Source organism: Schistocerca nitens, chromosome 1 (genome assembly GCF_023898315.1).
Source record: "Schistocerca nitens isolate TAMUIC-IGC-003100 chromosome 1, iqSchNite1.1, whole genome shotgun sequence".
NCBI lineage: Eukaryota > Metazoa > Arthropoda > Insecta > Orthoptera > Acrididae > Schistocerca > Schistocerca nitens.
Genome location: NC_064614.1, coordinates 368,049,819 through 368,073,179, shown reverse-complemented (window position 1 = coordinate 368,073,179; position 23,361 = coordinate 368,049,819).

The following is a 23,361-nucleotide window of genomic DNA, read 5'->3' as shown; positions in this document are numbered from 1 at the left end:
TGTTGGTTGAATAATACGATCCGTCATAAACACACTATATGCAAGAGTGTACTGAAGATATCCGACGAATGTTGGGAGAAGATTGACAAGAAAAGGATTATTTGGTTAAAAAGAAATCACTTATATTCTACATCCTTACCTGCATTTGTATTCCACAAGTCAGCACACAGCTGCCCTTCCTGTAGCATTGTAGATGATGCACGAGCGGATCGACTTCAGCACGCCTTCCTGTAAGACAGTATTTCTTCTGAATTGCCTGATATACAGGGCGGTAATAATTACACTTCCGCTACGTGAGCCAGCGTAGAGGGAAAGATATGTACTGAATGGGTACCCATCATTACAGGAATGATGTTCAGACAGTGCGGTGCAGGATTTGCGTTATAAGAAGTGTCTGTGTCATAGTGTCTGTGTCACGATTGGTGTCAGGTATCGGTACTGGTACGACGACATAGGGTTGAAACACAAGCTTCGGAGTGTATCAAAGTGACACAGTCAACAGTAGTCTAGAAAAAGTGAGCACGGTTTTACTCGTAAAGCCGTTTTATGAAGACAACAGCATTAGCGCTGCTGCACTTCGCGGGTGTCAACGCATTAAAGGAACACGGAGAGGTCCTCTTTCGCACCAGGGTTGAAGAACGTGATTTCTTAAGTTCGAAATTACTGGCAGTTTTAGAAATTTTCTTTGTAGAGAGCTAAGGTCAACTGCGTCACAAATTGTTGAAAAAGTTATAGTTGCGATGACTGAGAATGTTGGACGAAACTTACGATCTTCCTGCAGTAATCGGACTGTGTCACGGCAGCTGAAGATTCCATGGTCCACCGTTCGGAAAGTGCTGCGAACAGGTGTGAAATGGTACCTCTAGAACGGTTCTAGACTATCATGGATGCAGATGGTCGTCACACTGACCTATTTTTCTAACGTAGAACTTAAGCATGATACGCAATTAACAACGGTTACCATCTCCTTTGGAAATTAAAATGTATTTCTTTCGATGGTTTATTTGTCTCTCCTCTTCCGCACCTCGTTAAGAAAGTCTCTAAAAAGTTTAATCGTCCTACAATCACTCGTTTATCATAGGTCCCTATCAGTAGCAAGAGTTTTTAGACACGGAAGCGGCAAACAAACTGGTACAGCTATGCGTATTCAAATACAGAGATATGTAAACAGCCTGAAAACTGTGCTGAGGTCAGCAACCCCTATATAAGACAACAAGTGTCTGGCGCAGTTGCCAGATCCGTTACTGCTGCTACAATGACAGGTTATCAAGGTGTAATTGAGATTGAACATGGTGTTATAGTCGGCGCACGAGCGATGGGACACAGAACCATTCAACGAAACATCATCGATATGAGCTTTCGGAGCCGAAGGCCGTGTGCCCTTGATGCATGCACGACACAAAGCCTTAAGCCTCGCTTGGGTCTCTCAACACTGCATTGGACTGTTGATGACTGGGAACACGTTGCCCGGTCGGACGAGTCTCGTATCGAGTGGATGGACGTGTAGGGGTATTGAGACAGCCACATGAATCCACTGAACCTGCATGTCAGCAGGGGACTGTTCAAGCTAGTGGGGGCTCTGTAATGGTGTGGGGCGTATGCAGATGGAGTGATATGGGACCCCTGATACGTCTAGATATGACTCTGACAGGTGACAAGTACATAGGCATCCTGTCTGATAACTTGCATCCATTCATGTCCATTATGCATTCCGACGGACTTGGGCAATTCCAGCAGGACAATGCGACAGCCCACACGTCCAGAATTGCTACAGAGTGGCTCCAGGAACACTCCTCTCAGTTTAAACTTTTGCGCTGGCCATCAAGCTTCCCAGACACGAACATTATTGAGCATATCTGGGATGCCTTGCAACGTGCAGAGGAGATCTCCACCTCCTCGTACTATTACGGTTTTATGATCAGCCCTGCAGGATTTGGGGTGTCAATTCCCTGCAGCACTACTTCAGACATTAGTCGAGTGCATGCCAAGTCGCCTTGCGGTACTTCTGCATGCTCACGGGGCCCTACGCAATATTAGTCAGGTGTGTAAGTTTCTTTGGCTCCTCAGTTTATAAACCCCCTGTATTTGGTACAACCGAGAGAAAGGCAGGATGGGCCGGGGTTCGAGTTATATATGTCTGAGCTGGTTAAATGTTGTTCCTTCCACGATGTAAAACGTCTTTAATGTTAACACATCATATTGGAGATGGTCCAATACATAACGCCTAGCAGAATATTAGAGACCTCACTAATTACGCCTGTTTTTAAGAATATAACAGTTAGTTATATGCACAACTGTTATCACAGCTTGACTGAAGATGAGGCGATATGCAACACACTCTCCGTCTAAACCTATTTTCGACCGATTAACAGAAGCTACTCGCTGCGATGACTGGTTGACTGTCTACAAACAGTTACACTGTCTACCGAAGACGGTCGAGCACATTATTTTTCAGCCAATGCAATGCTGCCTGACGAATTTACTTTCATTTACTTCTGATCACACCACGAATACATGTGGTTCTATCTTATGACCCACTTACTTCACCATTTAGAATTTCAGTTAGTTATCACAACATACTCGTCACCAATTTTCTCAGAGTTCATCAAAGAAGCAAATCCTTATAGTTTTTCTCCATCTCTCTTCCCGCCTTCTCTCTATTCGTTCTCAGATTAGTTCTCTCCTCCTGTACGTTTAATTTCTCCTCTCTTCTCCTTTTCGTGGGAGCTCTTTGTCACATACCAAAGCTATTTATGCAGTTAAACTTTATTTGGTGTCTATTTCATTCGGTTTTCATTTAGGATATGTTCTTGTCGTTACACACTACGATTCATCTGTCTCATGCCTGCGAGACACTACTTCTTACATCTCGTTACGGTAGTATATCGTCCTTGTCGAACGCATTGTAAGTAAACACATATCGTACAGGGCAAACGGAAACATCTTAATTGCAAATTAGTATCTATAATATCCCTTGTTTGTATAGTAGCTAGTATTTGTTTTCGGTATTATCAAATAATAATTCCAAATTTGTTACTAGAATGTTCCTTATTTCTGTTATTGCTAATACTTTCCATCGAAACTGTTAAAAAATAAAGATTACCAAAGCGAATCAGTAACTGTAACTATAAACCCGCCAGACAATATGTTAGTCTCTCTCAAAAGAGCACACTGGTCACTTTGCAGCCCTGTGCATTTTGCAGAATGGCTGCCAAACGGTTATGTGACCTTTCACTAACAGTGAATTGTGTTTATGTGTCAGACGGTTATACAGAATCAGTACAAGTACACTGCTGGCCACCGTAAATGCAACACCAAGAAAGACAAGAGGTAGCACAACAAAATTTATTTTGTAGATAACATGTTGACCAAGTATCAAATGATTACGTTTACAGACGTCTGTGACATGTCGTTCCTGCCAGAATCAGTAGCCAAAGTAGCCGCCATTGTTGGAGATCACCGCTGCCACACGTCTCGGCATTGAGTCAAAGAGACGTTGGATGTGTTCCTGGGGTACAGCAGCCCAAGCAGCTTCAACACGTTGCCAAAGATCATCTGGTGTGGCAGCTGGGGATGTAATCTGGGTCACTCGTTGAGCAACCATGGACCACATGTTTTCTATCGGCGAAAGATCCGGAGAGCGAGCCGGCCGGGGAAGCAATTCAATCTGGTTATTGACGAAGAACCTTTGGACAATGCGTGCCACGTGTGGTCGCGCATTATCCTGTTGAAATATGGCTGTGGCCGAGCCCTGAAGGTAAGGAAGGACAACTGGCTCCAGCACCTCGGATATGTAGCGCCGGCTATTTAAAGTACCGGCAATGCGTACTAGAGGCGTGCGAGAGTAATCTCCAATACCGCCCCATAATACCCGGTGCAAGACCAGTGTGGCGGTGCATAATGCAGCTGTCCAGCATCCTCTAAAAAATGGTTCAAATGGCTCTGAGCACTATGGGACTCAACTGCTGTGGTCATAAGTCCCCTAGAACTTAGAACTACTTAAACCTAACTAACCTAAGGACAGCACACAACACCCAGCCAGCACGAGGCAGAGAAAATCCCTGACCCCGCCGGGAATCGAACCCTGGAACCAGGGCGTGGGAAGCGAGAACGCTACCGCACGACCACGAGATGCGGGCCCAGCATCCTCTCTCCACGGTGTCTCCACACTCGAATCCGACCGTCGTGGTGCTGCAGACAGAAGCGTGCCTCGTCAGTAAAGACAACGTCATTCCATTCTGCCGTCCACATCCGTCTGTCATCACACCATTGGCGACGGAGACGTCTGTGGTTCTACGTCAATGGTAGACGAAGCAATGGACGTCTTGCGGACAGACCACTCTGCTGTAAACGGCGTCGAATGGTACGCGCAGACACTGGATGATGCGTTACAGACGCAATGTGCTGTGCTATGGTTCGGGATGTCACTGAGCGATCCGTCACTGCCATGCGCACAATTTGCCTATCAGCACGTGCAGTGGTGCACCGAGGTGAATGCGATCGACCACGTCGGTCCGTCGTACCCTCCTGCATCCAACGGTCACATATCCGCATTACAGTTGTTTGGTTTCGTCCAACACGACTAGCGATTTCTCTGTATGATAATCCACAATCTCGGTAAGCTACTATCCTTCCTCTGTCGAACTCGGATACTTGATCAAACGATGTTCGCTGTTATCTACGAGGCATAACTGATCGTCTTGTGAAACAACCACAAGGTTAAACACACGTGCCGAACGTACACTCGTCGAAATCGCCAAGCCTTAAATGGCGCTATGAGGTGGCGCCACAGGCGCGTGTGATGTGCGTCTGCGCTGAAATTCTAATCAGTTGCATATCTCATCGCTGCAAACCCATGGCGTAAATTTCACTTGATTCGGATGCTTCCTTCAGGGTGTTGCATTTACGGTGGCCAGCAGTGTAAATAAAAGTCAACGTGGAGAAAGATTGGCAGAATGGAGCTAACGTGTTTAGACGTGCCATGTACCACTCGCAGCCATATTAAAACGGCCTAAGTACAAAGATAGCGAAACATAATCGTAGCGAACTATCTGCGAATGGCACGCCACCTGATAACTGTGTGATTAGTGGAATATATTGTGATGCCATGTTTTAGAGACTCAATAACTCAAAAGTAGAAGGTGTATAGTGAGCTGGAAGTGTCTCATTTCAATTACTGAAACAAACAGTCACAGAATCTCAGACTAGATAAAAGAAATGTGGCAGTTTACAGAACAAGTTCTACAATACTCTTCACTCTTTCCTGTACAATATGGAATGTTTTTAAACTAACTAACTCCGTCTACAGGCCGCAAGCGACCCATCGGGACCATCCGACCGCCGTATCATCCTCAGGTGAGGATGCGGATAGGAGGGGCATGGGGTCAGCACACCGCTCTCCCGGTCGTTATGACGGTTTTCTTTGACCGGAGCCGCTACTATTCGGTCGAGTAGCTCCTCAATTGGCATCACGAGGCTGAGTGCACCCCGAAAAATGGCAACAGCACGTGGCGGCGGGATGGTGACCCATCCAAGCGCCGGCCACGCCCGACAGCGCTTAACTTCGGTGATCTCACGGGAACCGGTGTATCCACTGTGGCAAGGCCGTTGCCCCATGGAATGTTTTTAAATTTATTATATTATTTGAGTGTATCTGAAACTACCTAATTTCGGACGGCGATCTATTTACACGTGGACATCTTGGAAACTACGCTGTATAGAGGGCTGGGATTTTTTGTGTGGCTATAAAATATTCGGCGTTCAACGTTTAAAGAATATCTGCTACCTGGCCATTTTTTGTTTGGAACTTAAAACAAAATCTGCACAGCACCACTTTGTTAGATGGCAAGCCACTGAGGGTGTCGACTAACTGATAACAGAATGGATCAGCCTCAGCATCATTATGGAATGGTCATCAGGAATAACGGAAATGATTGAGAAAGTATGAAGAAAGCGGTCTGGGTCTCATACTTCCACAAACTCTCAACTGACAGAAAACCGATATATCCGCTTTGCTCATGTCAACCTGAATCATGGTGTGTATTACGGAAGGCAGAAGTTTCGGGAATGTGTTTTGAACTCGAGAACACTGTTCATGAAGCTGTTACATAGGCCATCAAAAGAATTTCTTGGGATCTAGCTCACTCAAACTACTCCAAAAATGTCTAAGTGAGCTGATTCAGAATCCGAATAAGTCTTCCAGTAATCTTACCTGGATACTGTCGCCCAAAAATGTGGCTGTGAGGTTAAATAATCCGTATTAACATTTAATAAAGGAAATAAATATGGGGAGAATAAGACTTCTAACCTATCTTAACATCATCGCAGGCTGTCATACTGTAAAGGGGTTGAAATTATTAGATAAGGTGAGAGTTTCCAAGACACAGTGTGCAGCACAGTTCACCACCACGGAAGCCAGTCATCCGCAGGAATAAGCCTTTACAAATGGAAGGTGACAAAGAAGATAATGTTGACTATGCTGCTAGGTGATTCTGAGCCTGAATTTGGAAATATGAATGGACATAAATAACCTGTATAGCTTACCAATAAAAAGTATAGACTTGTGTCTTTATTGGTTCTAGAAATAAAGATACATAAACTTGGCTTGTATTGTATGGAACTGGGGACCTAGAAACGACTGAGAGACTTCGTCCCCGCCGTAGCCCTCAGAGGTTCACAAGCCCACAACAGTCCCCGGGAACGTCTCATACCAGACGAGTGTAACCCCAAATGTTTGCGTGATAGAGTAACTATCGTGTACGCGTACGGGGAGACAGTGTTTGAGCAGCAATCGCCGACATAGTATAACTGAGACGGAATAAGGGGAACCAGCCCGCATTCGCCGAGGCAGATGGATACGCCTTAAAAACCACCCACAGACTGGCCGACACCGGACCTCGACACTAATCCGGCTGCCGTTAGACAGCACGGCTAACCGGGCGGCCTTAAACTTGGCTTACTTAACACTGCATGGATCCTGCAAATTCCTCTTACCTGCAGCGTGTGAAGGGCGGTTCTGTATTGTTTGAGGCAGTTTCTCGTATCATGAATGGGTCCACTAACGCAGGTTATCTTGAACGAGAACCAGGATCTTAATTTCAACATTCTCAATGATCAAGTGTTGCTTTTTTACCATCATCTTCATGATGAATATGCTGTTAACACCCCCCTCTCCCATGATGAGAACAGCCGTGTTCACAAAGCTGAATATGTATGTTTCTAGTCTGACAAATACTCAGTGGCACTCCAGTTCCTCTCGATTAAGTCACCCGGTCCTAATCCCACAGAAAATGACTGACACTGCTTAGAACACGAGGTGATATCTAGCAATCAGCATTCCCATAATTTGGCAACTCTACAATTTGGTAATTCTGTCAGTGGATATCTTCAGCTGGATACGTCACATGTGAAGAAAGTTATGGACCTTCTTATTCCCCTAATCGAATGCATTAACAAGACTACGTGTGGATATGATGGTACACTATATGAGCATGAATTTTCATTCGGGTCATTAACTATTTGTTCATTGTGTTCATTTGTTAATATTAAGATTTAAAGAAGATTGTTTTTTAATGTTTAGATTGATTAGAACTCTTATTCTCTCCATGTTTCCATCAGTAAATGTTAATACATGGTATTTAGCCCCACAAGCAATTTTTGACACTAGTTCTCGGATAATATTATTGGAAGAATCATTGGGATTTTGAGTCTGCCCATGAAGACTTTCGGAGAAGGTCTGTGCGAGCTACATTCCCTATATCTATCGTGGTTCAGCTCTTCTAGGACGTCAATGGAGCAAGGCCGAGATCACTATCAGCGGGCTAGTTAGGTGAGGCTGGACTATTATTGATATAAATGTATTCCTTAGACTTGTCTCACGTCGCAATAAACATCCAAGGTAGGTTTTCATAGTTGTGCTTTCTTTCAGAAGCGGTAGTTATACTTCGAACCCAGCATACTTTTTATTACGGCTGCCGTTACCAGCTCCCAGCTGAGGATTTCACAAAGTCCCAGCGTCACGAAGGTCGGTGGTCGGTTGTGGGGGAAATTCCGCGCAGGCGGAGCCATACGAGGCATTACACCAGGGCTTCACAACATACGTGCTCGCGGAGCAAGCTGTGAGCAGCAAGGCGCGAGCACGGAGCAGCGCGAGCACGCTACCCCCACTACCGGACAAGAGCGGAGAGTGGGGAGAGTCATGTGAGGCACACAACAGCTGCCGCCAGTCAATGTAAATCCGCGGCCACCTGCAGGGATATCACTCACGAATTATTACTGCGACAAATGAAACAAATAAAGGAGAATGTACACGTGCCACATAATTTTATTAGCTTAGTGTATGCCTCTACCATCTGTAGACACTGAAACTAAAGAATTCCACGACAATCCTATATTTTCAACACTTTCTTCAACACTACTTAAAATATCACCTCCGGTTGTAGTGTTCTTCATGGCTACTACATCGAGGAGCTCCTCCCTCACCTGAAGATCTCTATTAACACCTCTAATAAATATGGCAAGCTGCGCTGTTCCAGTGATATCAACACTTTCGTCCAGAGCTAGAGAATACGCCATAAAATCTTTACAGATATTTGCAAGCTGGCTCTGGACGTCGTCTGCCATGTCCTGTATGCGACGCATAATGGTCATGTTGGATAATGGCACAATCCGAAACTGTTCAACTTGAGATGGACACAAATGTTCCGCTGTAACTACCAAACATTCCTTTATTAAATCGCCATCAGTTAAGGGGCGCAGGGATTTTGCTAAAAGCAAAGCAATTTTGTAACCCACTCTGAGAGCTGCCTCAGTTGATTTTTCTTCGTCGTCCAGATCTTCTTCGGATAGCTTCCTTTTAAGTTTAATAACTTCCTGTGCACGATCTGGTCAATCACATTTTCCACGTCCGTAGTCTTTCGCGTGGTACGACATATAATGTCGCTGAAAATTAAATTTCTTAAAAGAATTCAGCGTTTTGTGACATACTAAACATTTTGCAACACCATCTTTTTCTGTAAACAGATACAATTCCCCCCAATGGGGGTTGAACTGCGAAAGCATGGTTGGGGTTACACAACGGCGACTTCACATGATTCTTAACCAGCGAAGTGACTGTTAAGAGCTGATCGTAGTACTTTAAACTTTACACAGTTGGCGCGAATTCAATAGGCACGCTGCGGCCCTATTCAAACGTGCGCGCGCATTTCCCCTCCCTCCCCTCCCTCCCTACACCACGACCTTGCAGCTGCTCGCGAGCATGTGCCTGAGCAGACGCGAGTACTCGCGCTCAAAACCGGCCGGTTGTTAAGCCCTGCATTACACAAAGCTGTAACTACGTACATCGTTCGTGTTGTAATTTTTCTTGTTTCCTTTATTTATTATGTTGTTTGTCAACCCCCTGGTTCTACATGTTACAGTCAATTTTTATTAAAACCTGTTGCCTCAACGCCTTAGAACTACTCTTGTACACTGAAGAGCCACAGAAACTGGTACACCTGCCTAAAATCGCATAGAGGCCCCGCGAGCACGCAGAAGTGCCGCAACACGACGTGGCATGGATTCGAGTAATGTCTGAATTAGCACAGGAGGGAGCTGACACCATGAATCCTGCAGGGCTCTCCACAAATTTGTAAGAGTACGAGGGTGTAGGAATTTCTTCTGAACAGCACATTGCAAGGCATCCCAGATATGCTAAATAATGTTCATGTCTGGGTAGTTTGGTGGCCAGCGGAAGTGTTTAAACTCAGATGAGTGTTCCTGCAGCCACTCTGTAGCAATTCTGGACGTGCGGGGTTTCGCATTGTCCTGTTGAAATTGTCAAAGTCAGTCGGAATACACAATGGAAAAATGGGTGCAGGTCATCAGACAGGATGCTTACGTGCGCGTCACCTGTAGGAGTCGCCGGCCGGGGTGGCCGAGCGGTTCTAGGCGCTACAGTCTGGAACCGCGCAACCGCTGCGGTCGCAGGTTCGAATCCTGCCTCGGGCATGGATGTGTGTGATGTCCTTAGATTAGTTAGGTTTAAGTAGTTCTAAGTTCTAGGGGACTGATGACCTCAGAAGTTAAGTCCCATAGTGCTCAGAGCCCAGCCACCTGTTGGAGTCATATCTACACGTATTAGGGGTCCACATCTCTCCAACTGTACACCCCCCACACCATTACAGAGCCTTCATCAGTTTATACAGTCCCTGCATTTCAGCAGGGTCCATGAATTTATGAAGTCGTCTCCATACCCGTACACGTCCATCGGCTCGATACAATTTGAAAGGAGACTCCTCCGACCAGTCAACGTGTTTCCAGTCATCAACAGTCCTATGTCGGTTTTTACGGGCCTAGGCGAGGCGTAAAGCTTTTTGTCCTGTAGTAATCAAGGGTACACGAGTGGGCATTCGGCTGCGAGCCCATATCGATGATGTTTCGTTGAACGGTTCGAGGTCTGACACTTGTTGATGGCCCAACACTGAAATCTGCAGCAATTTGCAGAAGGGCTGCACTTCTGTCACGTTGAACGATTCTCTTAAATCGTCATTGTTCCCGTTCTTCCAGGATCTTTTTCCGGCTCCGGCGATGTCGGAAGTTTGATGTTTTACCAGATTCCTGATATTCCGGTTGCAGTTGGTAAGAGTTGATAGTATGGTTCGACTGTGACGCAGACCCCTCGAAACCATGGATACAAGCCATCAACAAGGCACTGTGCAAGCTGGTGGTGGCTCCATAATGGTGTGGGCTGTGTTTACGTGGAATGGACTGTGTCCTCTGGTCCAACTGTACCGATAATTGCCAGGAAATATTTATGTTCATCTACATGGAGACTATTTGCAGCCATTCATGGAATTCAATTTCCCAAACAACAAAGGAATTTTTATGGATGACATTGCGCCACGCCACTGGGCCGTAATTGTTCGGAAATGGTTTGAAGAACATTCTGGAGAATTCAAGCCAATGTATTGGCCACCCAAGTCGCTCGACATGAATCCTGTCGAATATTTATGGGACATAATCACGAGGCCAGTTCGTGCACAAAATCCTGCACCGTTAACACTTTCCGAATTTTGCAGGGGACTTCAAACGACTTGTTGAGTCCATTCCATGTTGAGTTGCTGCACTAGGCAGGGCAAAATGAAGTCCGATATTAGATGGTATCCCATGAATTTTGTCACCTCATTGCATTAGTTCACTTTATTACAGATGCATAATAGATTCACTTAGCTTTAACACACTTCTTTGCAAGAGGAATACTAAATAATTAACAAAACGGTCTTTGATTATGAACACATCCCTTGATGTACCAAGTAAGGTACAATGCACGACATTTACAACAGTACAAGTTCATCTGGAACTACTCTATGATGTTGACTTGTTCAGCTGAGATCGCAGACTGGCCAGAGCTCTTGTTTGGCCGACACTATATTGAACTCAGCGTGATGCTGCTGTTGCTGAGAGCGAGGAATACTATCTGAGTACTTTGGTGTGGCACTGAAATCTCTGGACGATATCACAAATATGAACCTAGATGGTGATATCAGTTTTCACAGTGACCATTGCTCTTTCAGCCACACGTGCATAATGTTTGGCGTGGACAGTCCAGCCTTCTGTGGACGGCAATAACCGTTTCATATGTTCATGATTTAACGAACTCTCAGATACCCTATCGCGTCTCTTTCCCATCTTAATCCCGCAGAAAGTTTCTGGGACTATTTGGAACATCAGGTGAAATGTAGCAATCAACTTACCCGCCATTATGTACTTCTATTGGATCTGAGACTCTTCGGCTGAATGTGATATACACGAAGAATATTTTGGACTCTCTTCCTCGCTGAATTCATGTCATTCCAAGGCTAACAACGGTGATAAAAGGTATTAACTTCGTGTCTCATGAAAGTGATTAATTTTTTACTGGGTTTGCTTAGTAACTCACTATCAGTCAAATGACTAGCGTGCGATGCACTACGTTTGAATGATTCTCGTGGTAGCAGCATCTCAGGCATCATCATCTTCCCCCAGAAGGTATTCGGCATTGTTTTACGGATTACTACCTGAGTACCCGGTGTTGCACAGGTACATATTGATTCCACTTCTGTTACCCCACCTCTTCCTTTCCACCGGCAGGAGTGGCCGAGCGATTCTAGGCGTTACATTCTGGAACCGCGCGACCGCTACGGTCGCAGGTTCGAATCCTGCCTCGGGCGTGGATGTATGTGATGTCCTTAGGTTGGTTAGGTTTAAGTAGTTCTAAGTTCTAGGGGACTGATGAACTCAGAAGTTAAGTCCCAAAGTGCTCAGAGCCATTTGAACCATTTGAATCTTCCTTTCCCCTCTCACTGTCCATCACCTCCTCGGCCATATCTGTGACCATCTCCTCATTCACCCTTCACGTTATCTTTCTCATCCTAATATGAAGTTGCTGGTTCTTATCCCCACGCTCATGAAATGTCGTACGGGAAAAAGCCCCTCTTCATCGCTACCTCAGAGATGCTGTGTCCCATTGCTCGTATGCTGACTGTAACACCACATTCAAACTCACATAAATCTTGATAACCTGCCGTTGTAGCAGCATTAACCGATCTGGCAACTGCGCCAGACACATGTTGTCTTATAAAGGCGTTGCCGACCTCAGCGCCGTATTCTGGCTGCTTATGTATCTCTGTATTTGAATACGCATGCCTATACCATTTTCTTTCGCGCTTCAGTGGAACTGGGAGACACCCGAGCACCCGCCCTGTAGACCTGATCTCTCCCATGTGGTTACAGGGTGGGATTCTTCTGAAAACTTGGAAAGCGGGAAATTACAAAAAATGTGTGTGAAATCTTATGAGACTTAACTGCTAAGGTCATCAGTCCCTAAGCTTACACACTACTTAACCTAAATTATCCTAAGGACAAACACACATACCCATGCCTGAGGGAGGTCTCGAACCTCCGCCGGGATCAGCCGCACAGTCCACGACTGCAGCGCCCTAGACCGCTCGGCTAATACCACGCGGCGGAAAATTGCATTTTACACGGAAAAGTCAGGGTAATCTCAGGGAATTCTACGTTTTTAACCGGGCATTGAAATTGAATTTTATTGAGTTCGTAACTCATTTAGCTTGAAATGTATTGAGTTTTGTGAATCACGAAGTTTAAAATATTTAATGTTTCAAAGTGCTTTAATTATGTAATATGTAAATATTATTCTAATATTATTCCATATAAATTATCTATGGTTAAAAAATCTGCGGTTAAATTACTGCTTGTGGTTGGTATATAGCTCAATAGCCGCCCCCCCCTCCATCCCCCTTCCGCTCACCATTAATTCATCAGGAGCTCCTTGACACAATCTTCCTCCTGCACACCTGGAAATCTCATGGAAATTTTGAATTTTTGGAATTTTTTCTCTACGTTTCAGTAGTCATCCTTGTTATCACACCTTCAGTCCCCTAAAAAAGGCCTTGAGAAGTCAATGATTCCTGTCGGATGAAGATTTGCAGCAGACACTTATGGAGTTTTTCAGGCAGCAGGACACGATGTTTTACCAAAGAGGTATCTTCAATCTGGTGCGTCGATGGATGGCCCTTATAGATCCTACTATTCTTGAAACATGTGCGTAATTTCCTCTCCGCACATACTCTGACAGCGAATATCTCCGGCTGGAATGCCTGGAGAGACTGCACTCTCCAGTCGTGGCTCCATCTCGCATATCCCAGCACCTTCATCTGCTTTTCTATCCGCCGCAATAAATTATTGGTCACCCAACATTTCCACGACCATTCGGTTAGGTTAGGTTAGGTTCCTATGTATAGTGTGAAAATCACCAGCAACGTAGTGCCACAGTAGGCTGACGGTAACTCTACACTCCGGGCCATTTTTGTTTGTTCTGGTTACTAGTTTAGGGAGACAAACGAGCGTACTGATGATCTCAAAAAATGGTTCAAATGGTTGTGAGCACTATGGGACTTAACTGCTGAGGTCATCAGTCCCGCCGGCCGAAGTGCCCGTGCGGTTAAAGGCGCTGCAGCCTGGAACCGCAAGACCGCTACGGTCGCAGGTTCGAATCCTGCCTCGGGCATGGATGTTTGTGATGTCCTTAGGCTAGTTAGGTTTAACTAGTTCTAAGTTCTAGGGGACTAATGACCTCAGCAGTTGAGTCCCATAGTGCTCAGAGCCATTTGAGCCATTTGAATCATCAGTCCCCCAGAACGTAGAACTACTTAAACCTAAATAACCTAAAGACGTCACACACATCCATGCCCGAGGCAGAATTCGAACCTGCGACCGTAGCGGTCGCGCGGTTCTATACTGTGTCGCCTAGGACCGCTCGGCTGCCCCGGCCGGCACTGATGATTGAAACTCCTCACCAAATAAAGGAATGCTTTTACGATCATATACCGCTTTGAATTCCACAGGTTTTGGTTACTAGTTTAGGAAGACAAACGAGTCTAATGATGATCGAATAGATCGAAACTGCTCACCAAACAAAGGAATACTTTTGCGATCGTATACCGCTATGAATTCCACAGGTTCTGGAGCACTGATCACTGTATACTTCAATGTGATTGTCGCGCTTCATCAAGAATATGTTGTGACCTGGTAGATTCGAGAAACGACTTTAAGACCTAATCGAGGCTGGTAAAGCAAGAACTCTGTGTCCCGTTGCTTATTTCTTCTCCATTTTCTGTCCACCTGGGAAGAAGAGGCGCCTGAGGACTATCTGGAACACTGCACCCACTTTCCGCTCTGTTGCGTGAGTTGTTCTTTGTGTGCAGCCAGCTACTGCGAATCCAAGGCGAACGCGGTCTTTGCTGTGGAGGTGTAACGCGATACCCGCCCACGGGACAGCCTCCACCTTTGTGCCCGCCACTTTCACGCTACCACCGTAAATCACCGCCCTATGCGCTGTCAGTCACGGCGGCAGTTCTCAGCCAGTAAACGCCGGTGACTCCACTCTTCCTCGCGCATAAAACGGAATAATGATAGTAATAGTGGAAAGGTGCTCCCGACACTCTGGCGGGATTACGCACGCAGCCGTGTCGGAGAAACAGTGACAGTTGTTCGGCTATTCACTCCCACCAGTAACGCTCGTGGGCTATTTCCATTTGACGTCGTCAACAACAACACGTCCTGCTTTCAAATTACATTTCATTCCGTACCATTATTACCGATACCAATATTACAAACATTCGCAAATGATAAGGCTCCGCTGTTTACTTGCTGCTTACAAGGGAACCTCCCCATCGCACCCCCCTCAGATTTAGTTATAAGTTGGCACAGTGGATAGGCCTTGAAAAACTGAACACAGATCAATCGAGAAAACAGGAAGAAGTTGTGTGGAACTATAAAAAAAATAAGCAAAATATACAAACTGAGTAGTCCACGCGAAGATATGCAACATCATGGACATTCCGAGACCAGGAGCGCCGTGGTCCCGTGGTTAGCGGGAGCAGCTGCGGAACGAGAGGTCCTTGGTTCAAGTCTCCCATTAAGCGAAAACTTTTTCTTTATTTTAGCAAAGTTATGATCCATCCATACGTTCATTGACGTCTCTGTTCACTGTAAAAAGTTTAGTGTCTGTGTTTTGCGGCTGCACCGCAAAACCGTGCGATTAGTAGACGAAAGGACGTGCCTCTCAAATGGGAACCGAAAACTTTTGATCGTAAGGTCATAGCTCAACCGATTCCTCCACAGGAAAACACGTCTGATATATTCTATACGACACTGGTGACGGCATGTGCGTCACATGACAGGAATATGTTGTCGACCCACCTAACTTGTACACTTGGCGAATGGGTAAAAAGATTCATCCACGTTGCCCGATTAGGTTTTCTTGTGGATGTGATAATTACTCCCAAAAAAGTGATGAAAACATAAGAGTTTATCACTTAAACTGCAACAAATCAATCCAAAAGTCTCACACTCGCACACTTTTCCCTGTGCTCTGTCAAAACATATGTTTTTTACGTTTTCAAATTTTTCCGTGTGTAGACCGTCAAATCCTGCATATGTCCAAGCAAATCTGAACATGTCCTGGAATTTTGGAGAGCGAAGTTGATTATGTGTGAGGGCCTGAACTTTGATAATTGTCTGAAAATAAAGAATTAAACTTTTTGCTCGAAGGAAGACTTGAACCAAAGACCTTAAGTTCCGCAGCTGCTCACGCTAACCATTGGACCACGGCGCTCCTGTATTCTGTCGGTACTTGATGTTGCCTATCTTGCGCATGGACTACTCAGTTTGTATATTTCGCTTATTTTTTCATAGTTCCACACAACTTTTTCCTGTTTTCTCGATTGATCTGTGTTCAGTTTTTCAAGGTCTATCCACTGTGGCAACTTATAACTAAATCTGAGGGGGGTGCGATGGGGAGGTTCCCTTTTTAGTAATTCAGTACTCAATGAAGCTCGCTTCGTCTTTGCTTTAGTCGTTTTTGTTCCCATTGAAACCTTCCCGTCTTCTCTATATCTCTTTTGTTACGCAGTAACCGTCTCCTCTATATCTCTTTTGTTACGCAACCTTCCCTTTTACACTAACCTATGAAACCTTCCCTTAGGATTTCTACCTCTTGCTTAATAATAACAAATGAAATCTTCCCTTTGAAATTTATTCTCTTTCTCAATCTTCGCATACAAATTTAATTGCTGCTTATTAAAAGTGATTTTCTGATTATTTCGACGAAACATAGAATCTGTCGTCGTCGTGGCCCTCAGTCGTTATCTGCAATAACCCAAAACTGTTCCTTACCCCCCCCCCCTTTTTACCGTTACTGGATCGTCATCTGAATGCTACATCGAACTGCGACATGAATATACTTACTCTGTTTTACTGTACTCTATTAGCTGCTGGTGGGCTCTCATAATAAGTGGCTGTATTTATTACCACAGCTGACGTTATTCTTTAAGAACAAAGCTGACGTTATTCTGTAATTAATTTAACTGAAGTTACGTAATTCGTAGTTAAATTTTTTCTTGACAACAATAAAATTTTGCGAAGTTTTACGTTGATGGTTTTTGGGATGGATTATAACCAGTAATGCAATATTGTGGGCAAAAATTAATTATATTCTGAAAACGATTCTTCAAATATTTACTGTTGGTAATGAAATGATTTTACGAACGTTCAAATGCGACTTACTTTTTACAATAATCTTACAACTAGCACTGCGCAAACATACCTTCAGTAGTCTTGAGTTTCTCAAAAAAATAATTCAATAATATTGGTTCCTGTTATGATAATAGTTAGCTGATATCTCTGTACATCCGTTTATAATCCCTTGTAAATCATAGCTAGTGGCTGGCAGACACACCGTTCCTCTCAACCTCTCGCTTCAGACCTGCTACCGACTCGCTTCACATCTCGCTTAGTACTGACTTCCTACGAACGCTAAGTGCGGTCTCTCCTGCCAACAATGCTTTCTGGTGCAGACATTCCCTGCTACCACAATTATTTCCAACATGACAAATATTAATTACTCCCACTTAATCCTATTAATAAAATATATGCGACTGCTACGGTCGCAGGTTCGAATCCTGCCTCGGGCATGGATGTGTGTGCTGTCCTTAGGTTTAAGTAGTTCTAAGTTCTAGGGGACTGATGACCACAGCAGTTGAGTCCCATAGTGCTCAGAGCCATTTGAGCCAATAAAATATAAACATCTTCATTAATTGTGGTTTGACAATAGACAATAGAAATATACACGTCTTACACCATTTTGCTGTTTCGCTCACAACCTCTCACTCACTTGTTTCGGTGACGTCATTTGCCTGCCAAGTAGCCCTGTCTCACCCTTCTGCAATGCCACGCACCGCCCTTTCTCCTTTATCTATTGCTCTTTTCCAAGAACGTAGTATGGAAAGGAAAAAATATATACTTCTGGTTAGGGTTTCTTACTTGATTAACTTCCGCATTACTTTACTTATAGAGTATTTCGAAATGGAAGAAGAAGACATGGGCGTTGTTCTACAGTGTAGAATAATATGAATTAACCTAAGTTTGTATTATAATTTATTACGTCACGATCGCTTATATATATACAAAATATTCACACTGTCGGTTTCGGGAAATAGCTACCATCTTTATATCCCATAAAATCCGCTACAAAGTTTCGTACACATAAAATAAAAACGGTCCGACACTTACGTTTTAGTTGAATTCATGATGATCGAAGTCAAGATACTTGTGTTGGGCATTTTTTGTTTTTGTTGTGTATGTGCGAAGTTTTGTAGCGGATTTTATCCCATCTGTAGACGACAACTATTTGCTGAGAACGATAATATGAATATTGTACATATGCAATGTATTTTAGCAATCACGATATAATAAATTATTATACAAACAGTAAGTTCGGATACTTCCTGTCGGCAATATTCCAAGTTAATCAAACTCAGTTTTATCAGTGCGCCAACAATACGTTACACAACAAATTACGGGTGAAATGAGAAGCAAATCTGAAAGAGGCGAAGATTCAGGCGCACTGCTGTAAAAACATATCTTCATTGAGGAAATAATGCAGATATTGCACTAATGTTTACATTATTCGATTGACCTCGCCGTTGCGTTATTTATAAAGAATTCTGACACAAAAGAAAAAAGATAAGGCGTTAACTAATGGAGACTGAGGGTCCATTCCTCAGCCGTGTAGAATAATAGGCCTATGAAAGAAAGTAAGTTTCGTCATTATGCATAAAGAAAACCTTTTGCAAGAAACAATGTGTGACAAGAGAAGGGGCTTGTAAACGTAACGCACACATGAAACTCTCTAGGTCATTCTATTCTAAAATAATTGAACACGCAGGCGTACTGCTGAAAACGTATTATCTTCATTGATGATTTTTTTTATACTGCGCTGGTTTCCATTATAGTCATAATCACACGACAATGTGTGGCAGTAGCTGAATCATATACCTGCATTTTCATACTCTGTGGTAACGGGAACTTAAGTAAAGCTGTCATCAAGCTCGATTTGAAAATCACAGTTCTATGTTAGGCATGGTCCTACTGGAGATGGTTAGCGCTTAATTTCTTCCAACCTTTTAACTGACTTTCAGAGGTGAGGGGGAAGGGGAAAGCTACAATTTAACGTGGACATCAAACCTTTTAAAAGTAGATGCTTCTAGAAATGCTCTGATGTTTGATGAACAATAGTATAGTCCTCTGGCTCCATTAACTAAACTGTAGACAGGTGCGATAGTGGTGATGAGGCCATGTCGTACACCCATCTTAAAACAAACACGTTTTTCTGAATTCACACTTCTTAGATTGTTATGACTGTGTACGTGATTCCCATTCGTTTAACTGTTTCGAGCAACTTATTTCATTTTACGTCGTTTAAGACTGTCCCTTGCTTGTGAATGTTTTGAACGAATTCTTGGTTTCCTAAAGTTTCCACTGCTAAGTGTAAGGTCAGAATTACTTTTTTGGAACCAAACTGATTATCCTCCAACATCTCACCATATTTTTCCTCTTATTCTTCGACATATCAGAATAAATGTAGAAATGTGAAATTTCAGGCTAATGACCCACTGATTTCTAATTTAATTCAGAGCTTCCTTTCGTTTTCTGTACTGTGGTTCCCATCCTTCCGACCTGATCCATCTCGACCGACTTGACCCGTCCAACTCCGAAAAATATGTACTGGTCCCTGGGACTCGAACCATGGACTTCAGCGTCAGTAGCCAGCAACACTGTACACAGGACCACAGAGACAACATAGTGATCCGATTATGTTCTTTGTTTATTTACTGCTGTTATAACTGAATTCACCATCCCATTTTTCTAAGGCAGCTCGTGATGTTTTATAGATTATACATTTTTTTGCAATATTACATTAAATATATAGCGTTGAACCTCTACTGATTTATATGACGTTGCACCTATAATATTAAATATCTGCTGCTCTATTCTACAGCTCTATTAATACCAAAAAAATGTAAAATTGGAAAAGAAGCGGGGAGGGTGAATTACAAGTGAAAGAAAGAACCACCGCCACGGGACCATCAGTTCCAATTCTGCTGGGATGGTAGTCAGCAACCTTGGAATTGGTAATGATTTCTGATCATGCAGTGCTGTACACCTGTGTTTATATGTACATTAAACGACTGAAAAATAATTCTCGGTGGCTCAAAGCGTAAACAAGAGTAATTCTGAAGCGCTGTGATAACTAAACCGCTAATGGTCAGTTAAATACAGTTACACAATTTTGTACGAGAACTGATCTCATTATAGCAGTAATTAGCCTAATCGTCATCAATCATTCCATCTCATCATCATCATCATCATCATCATCTCTGTCCAAGCTAGAAATTTCCAATGACTTCTCCTCCTCGTTATTTCCTTGTTGCACTTCTTTTTGAGGTGGATCTCTTGCAGCTGCTCTACTCGTACGCATTCAGTCCGAACCCCTTGATCTCGTTCCATTTGGTTATCAGTATATTACCCCTTATTTCCGCATCAATAGACGTATGTTCCTTAAGATAGATCTGATACCGCAGTGCATCTGATACTTTATTAGAAGCAGCATTAAGAAACTTCCGTCCTTCAATATTGATCGGTCTTGTGCCGATTCAAGTTATCCAGTTCGCTCCCGTTTCTGTTGGGCGTAAATTACACTGAAGCAACCCCTGCCCAGGCCGCTCTATATCTCCTCACCGAGCGAGGTGGCGCAGTGGTCAGCGCACTGGAATAGCATTCGGGAGGACAACGGTTCAAATGCGCGTCCGGCAAACCTGATTTAGGTTTCCGCCGTTTCCCTAAATCACTCAGGTAAATGCGAGGATGGTTCCTTTGGAGCTTTGGTGCTCCACCGCTAATCTTCTTTCCTTCCTTCCTTCTGCTTCTCCGCAATGACTGAGAGCTGTTGCCTGTCCCCCTGTTGTATATAGTCGAAAGGGGTATGGACTAAGTCCAGTAATGAAGTGCACCATATCCTTAAACCTTCCTCTCACGGGACGTGAAAATGTACGTGAACGAGAAAATGGTGACGTCATAGCGTGGAGCTGCACGTCCCACTACATTGCGGATCATGTAATGAAGAACCTGGTATCTCAGATTTTTGCTTCGTCGAGAGGAATGTGGCCAATGAGATACGGAATCGGTTTCACCTCACAAACAGAACTTAGATGCCACCATACTATGTGGAGATAAACACCGTATTTGGTGGGCTGTTTTACTATGTTATGAATAAAAGCATCAACACGTTGACGACCTCACGAAAATGTACTTAAGGCGCGATTTGTTAAAAAATTACAGGAAACGACTTATCTATAGTTATAGGCTTCCCGTATTTGATGCTTTTAGTGTTGTAAATTGAGTGCTACGAAAGTGTGTTGTTTGAATGCTACAGCACAATGATGACCTATCGAAAGCACGTCGTTTTGGGTACATTTTGCCATAGTAAAGTATCAAGAAATGACGTTCGTATATATCGGTGTTACCCAATAACTGAGACACTCTAGCCGTGTAGAAATCGTTGTGTAATTTATAGTGTAGTAAACTTTTATAAATCGTCCAGCTACTTCCAATTTTTTGTGACCATTCGTTCTCTAAAACATTCTTTCTTGATAAATCTAACAGAAGTACTACCTGCAGCAGTCACTGTCACTTATTGTAAATAACGAATTTGCTGCAGTTCTTGTTGCATAGACTGAAGACACGAACGTTTTCTCAGTGGCTAGAAATTTTAACATGATTGTCGGTCTATGTCAGAAAGTAAACGCAGGTTACACAGTGGTTGTTTTTGCCACTGCGAAACTTGGTGTAATATATATACACCTATCTCTCGGTTTTATTGGTTGTCTAATGTTTGTATCTCGCCGGTAAATATGTTTTTCAGTAATGGCAAGCAACTTATAAAAAAAATCTTCTGTTCCTTTTGAATGAAGTTACGAAACGAATGACGATCTGGAAACTCATACGAATTACGAGCCGGCCGCTGTGGCCGAGCAGTTCTAAGTGCTTCAGTCCGGAAACGCGCTGCTGCTACGGTCGCAGGTTCGAATCCTGGACGTGTGTGATGTCCTTAGGTTAGGTAGGTTTAAGTAGTTCTAAGTCTAGGGGAATGATGACCTCAGATGTTAAGTCCCATAGTGCTTAGAGCCATTTGAATCATTTGAACGAATTACGATACTGAAATCTATACGTTACTTCAGAGTGATGGTAGTCAATATAACATCGAGAATATGGATATTATGAATGCGCAAACTGGCATCAGGAATAATACACTCCTGGAAATGGAAAAAAGAACACATTGACACCGGTGTGTCAGACCCACCATACTTGCTCCGGACACTGCGAGAGGGCTGTACAAGCAATGATCACACGCACGGCACAGCGGACACACCAGGAACCGCGGTGTTGGCCGTCGAATGGCGCTAGCTGCGCACCATTTGTGCACCGCCGCCGTCAGTGTCAGCCAGTTTGCCGTGGCATACGGAGCTCCATCGCAGTCTTTAACACTGGTAGCATGCCGCGACAGCGTGGACGTGAACCGTATGTGCAGTTGACGGACTTTGAGCGAGGGCGTATAGTGGGCATGCGGGAGGCCGGGTGGACGTACCGCCGAATTGCTCAACACGTGGGGCGTGAGATCTCCACAGTACATCGATGTTGTCCCCAGTGGTCGGCGGAAGGTGCACGTGCCCGTCGACCTGGGACCGGACCGCAGCGACGCACGGATGCACGCCAAGACCGTAGGATCCTACGCAGTGCCGTAGGGGACCGCACCGCCACTTCCCAGCAAATTAGGGACACTGTTGCTCCTGGGGTATCGGCGAGGACCATTCGCAACCGTCTCCATGAAGCTGGGCTACGGTCCCGCACACCGTTAGGCCGTCTTCCGCTCACGCCCCAACATCGTGCAGCCCGCCTCCAGTGGTGTCGCGACAGGCGTGAATGGAGGGACGAATGGAGACGTGTCGTCTTCAGCGATGAGAGTCGCTTCTGCCTTGGTGCCAATGATGGTCGTATGCGTGTTTGGCGCCGTGCTGGTGAGCGCCACAATCAGGACTGCATACGACCGAGGCACACAGGGCCAACACCCGGCATCATGGTGTGGGGAGCGATCTCCTACACTGGCCGTACACCACTGGTGATCGTCGAGGGGACACTGAATAGTGCACGGTACATCCAAACCGTCATCGAACCCATCGTTCTACCATTCCTAGACCGGCAAGGGAACTTGCTGTTCCAACAGGACAATGCACGTCCGCATGTATCCCGTGCCACCCAACGTGCTCTAGAAGGTGTAAGTCAACTACCCTGGCCAGCAAGATCTCCGGATCTGTCCCCCATTGAGCATGTTTGGGACTGGATGAAGCGTCGTCTCACGCGGTCTGCACGTCCAGCACGAACGCTGGTCCAACTGAGGCGCCAGGTGGAAATGGCATGGCAAGC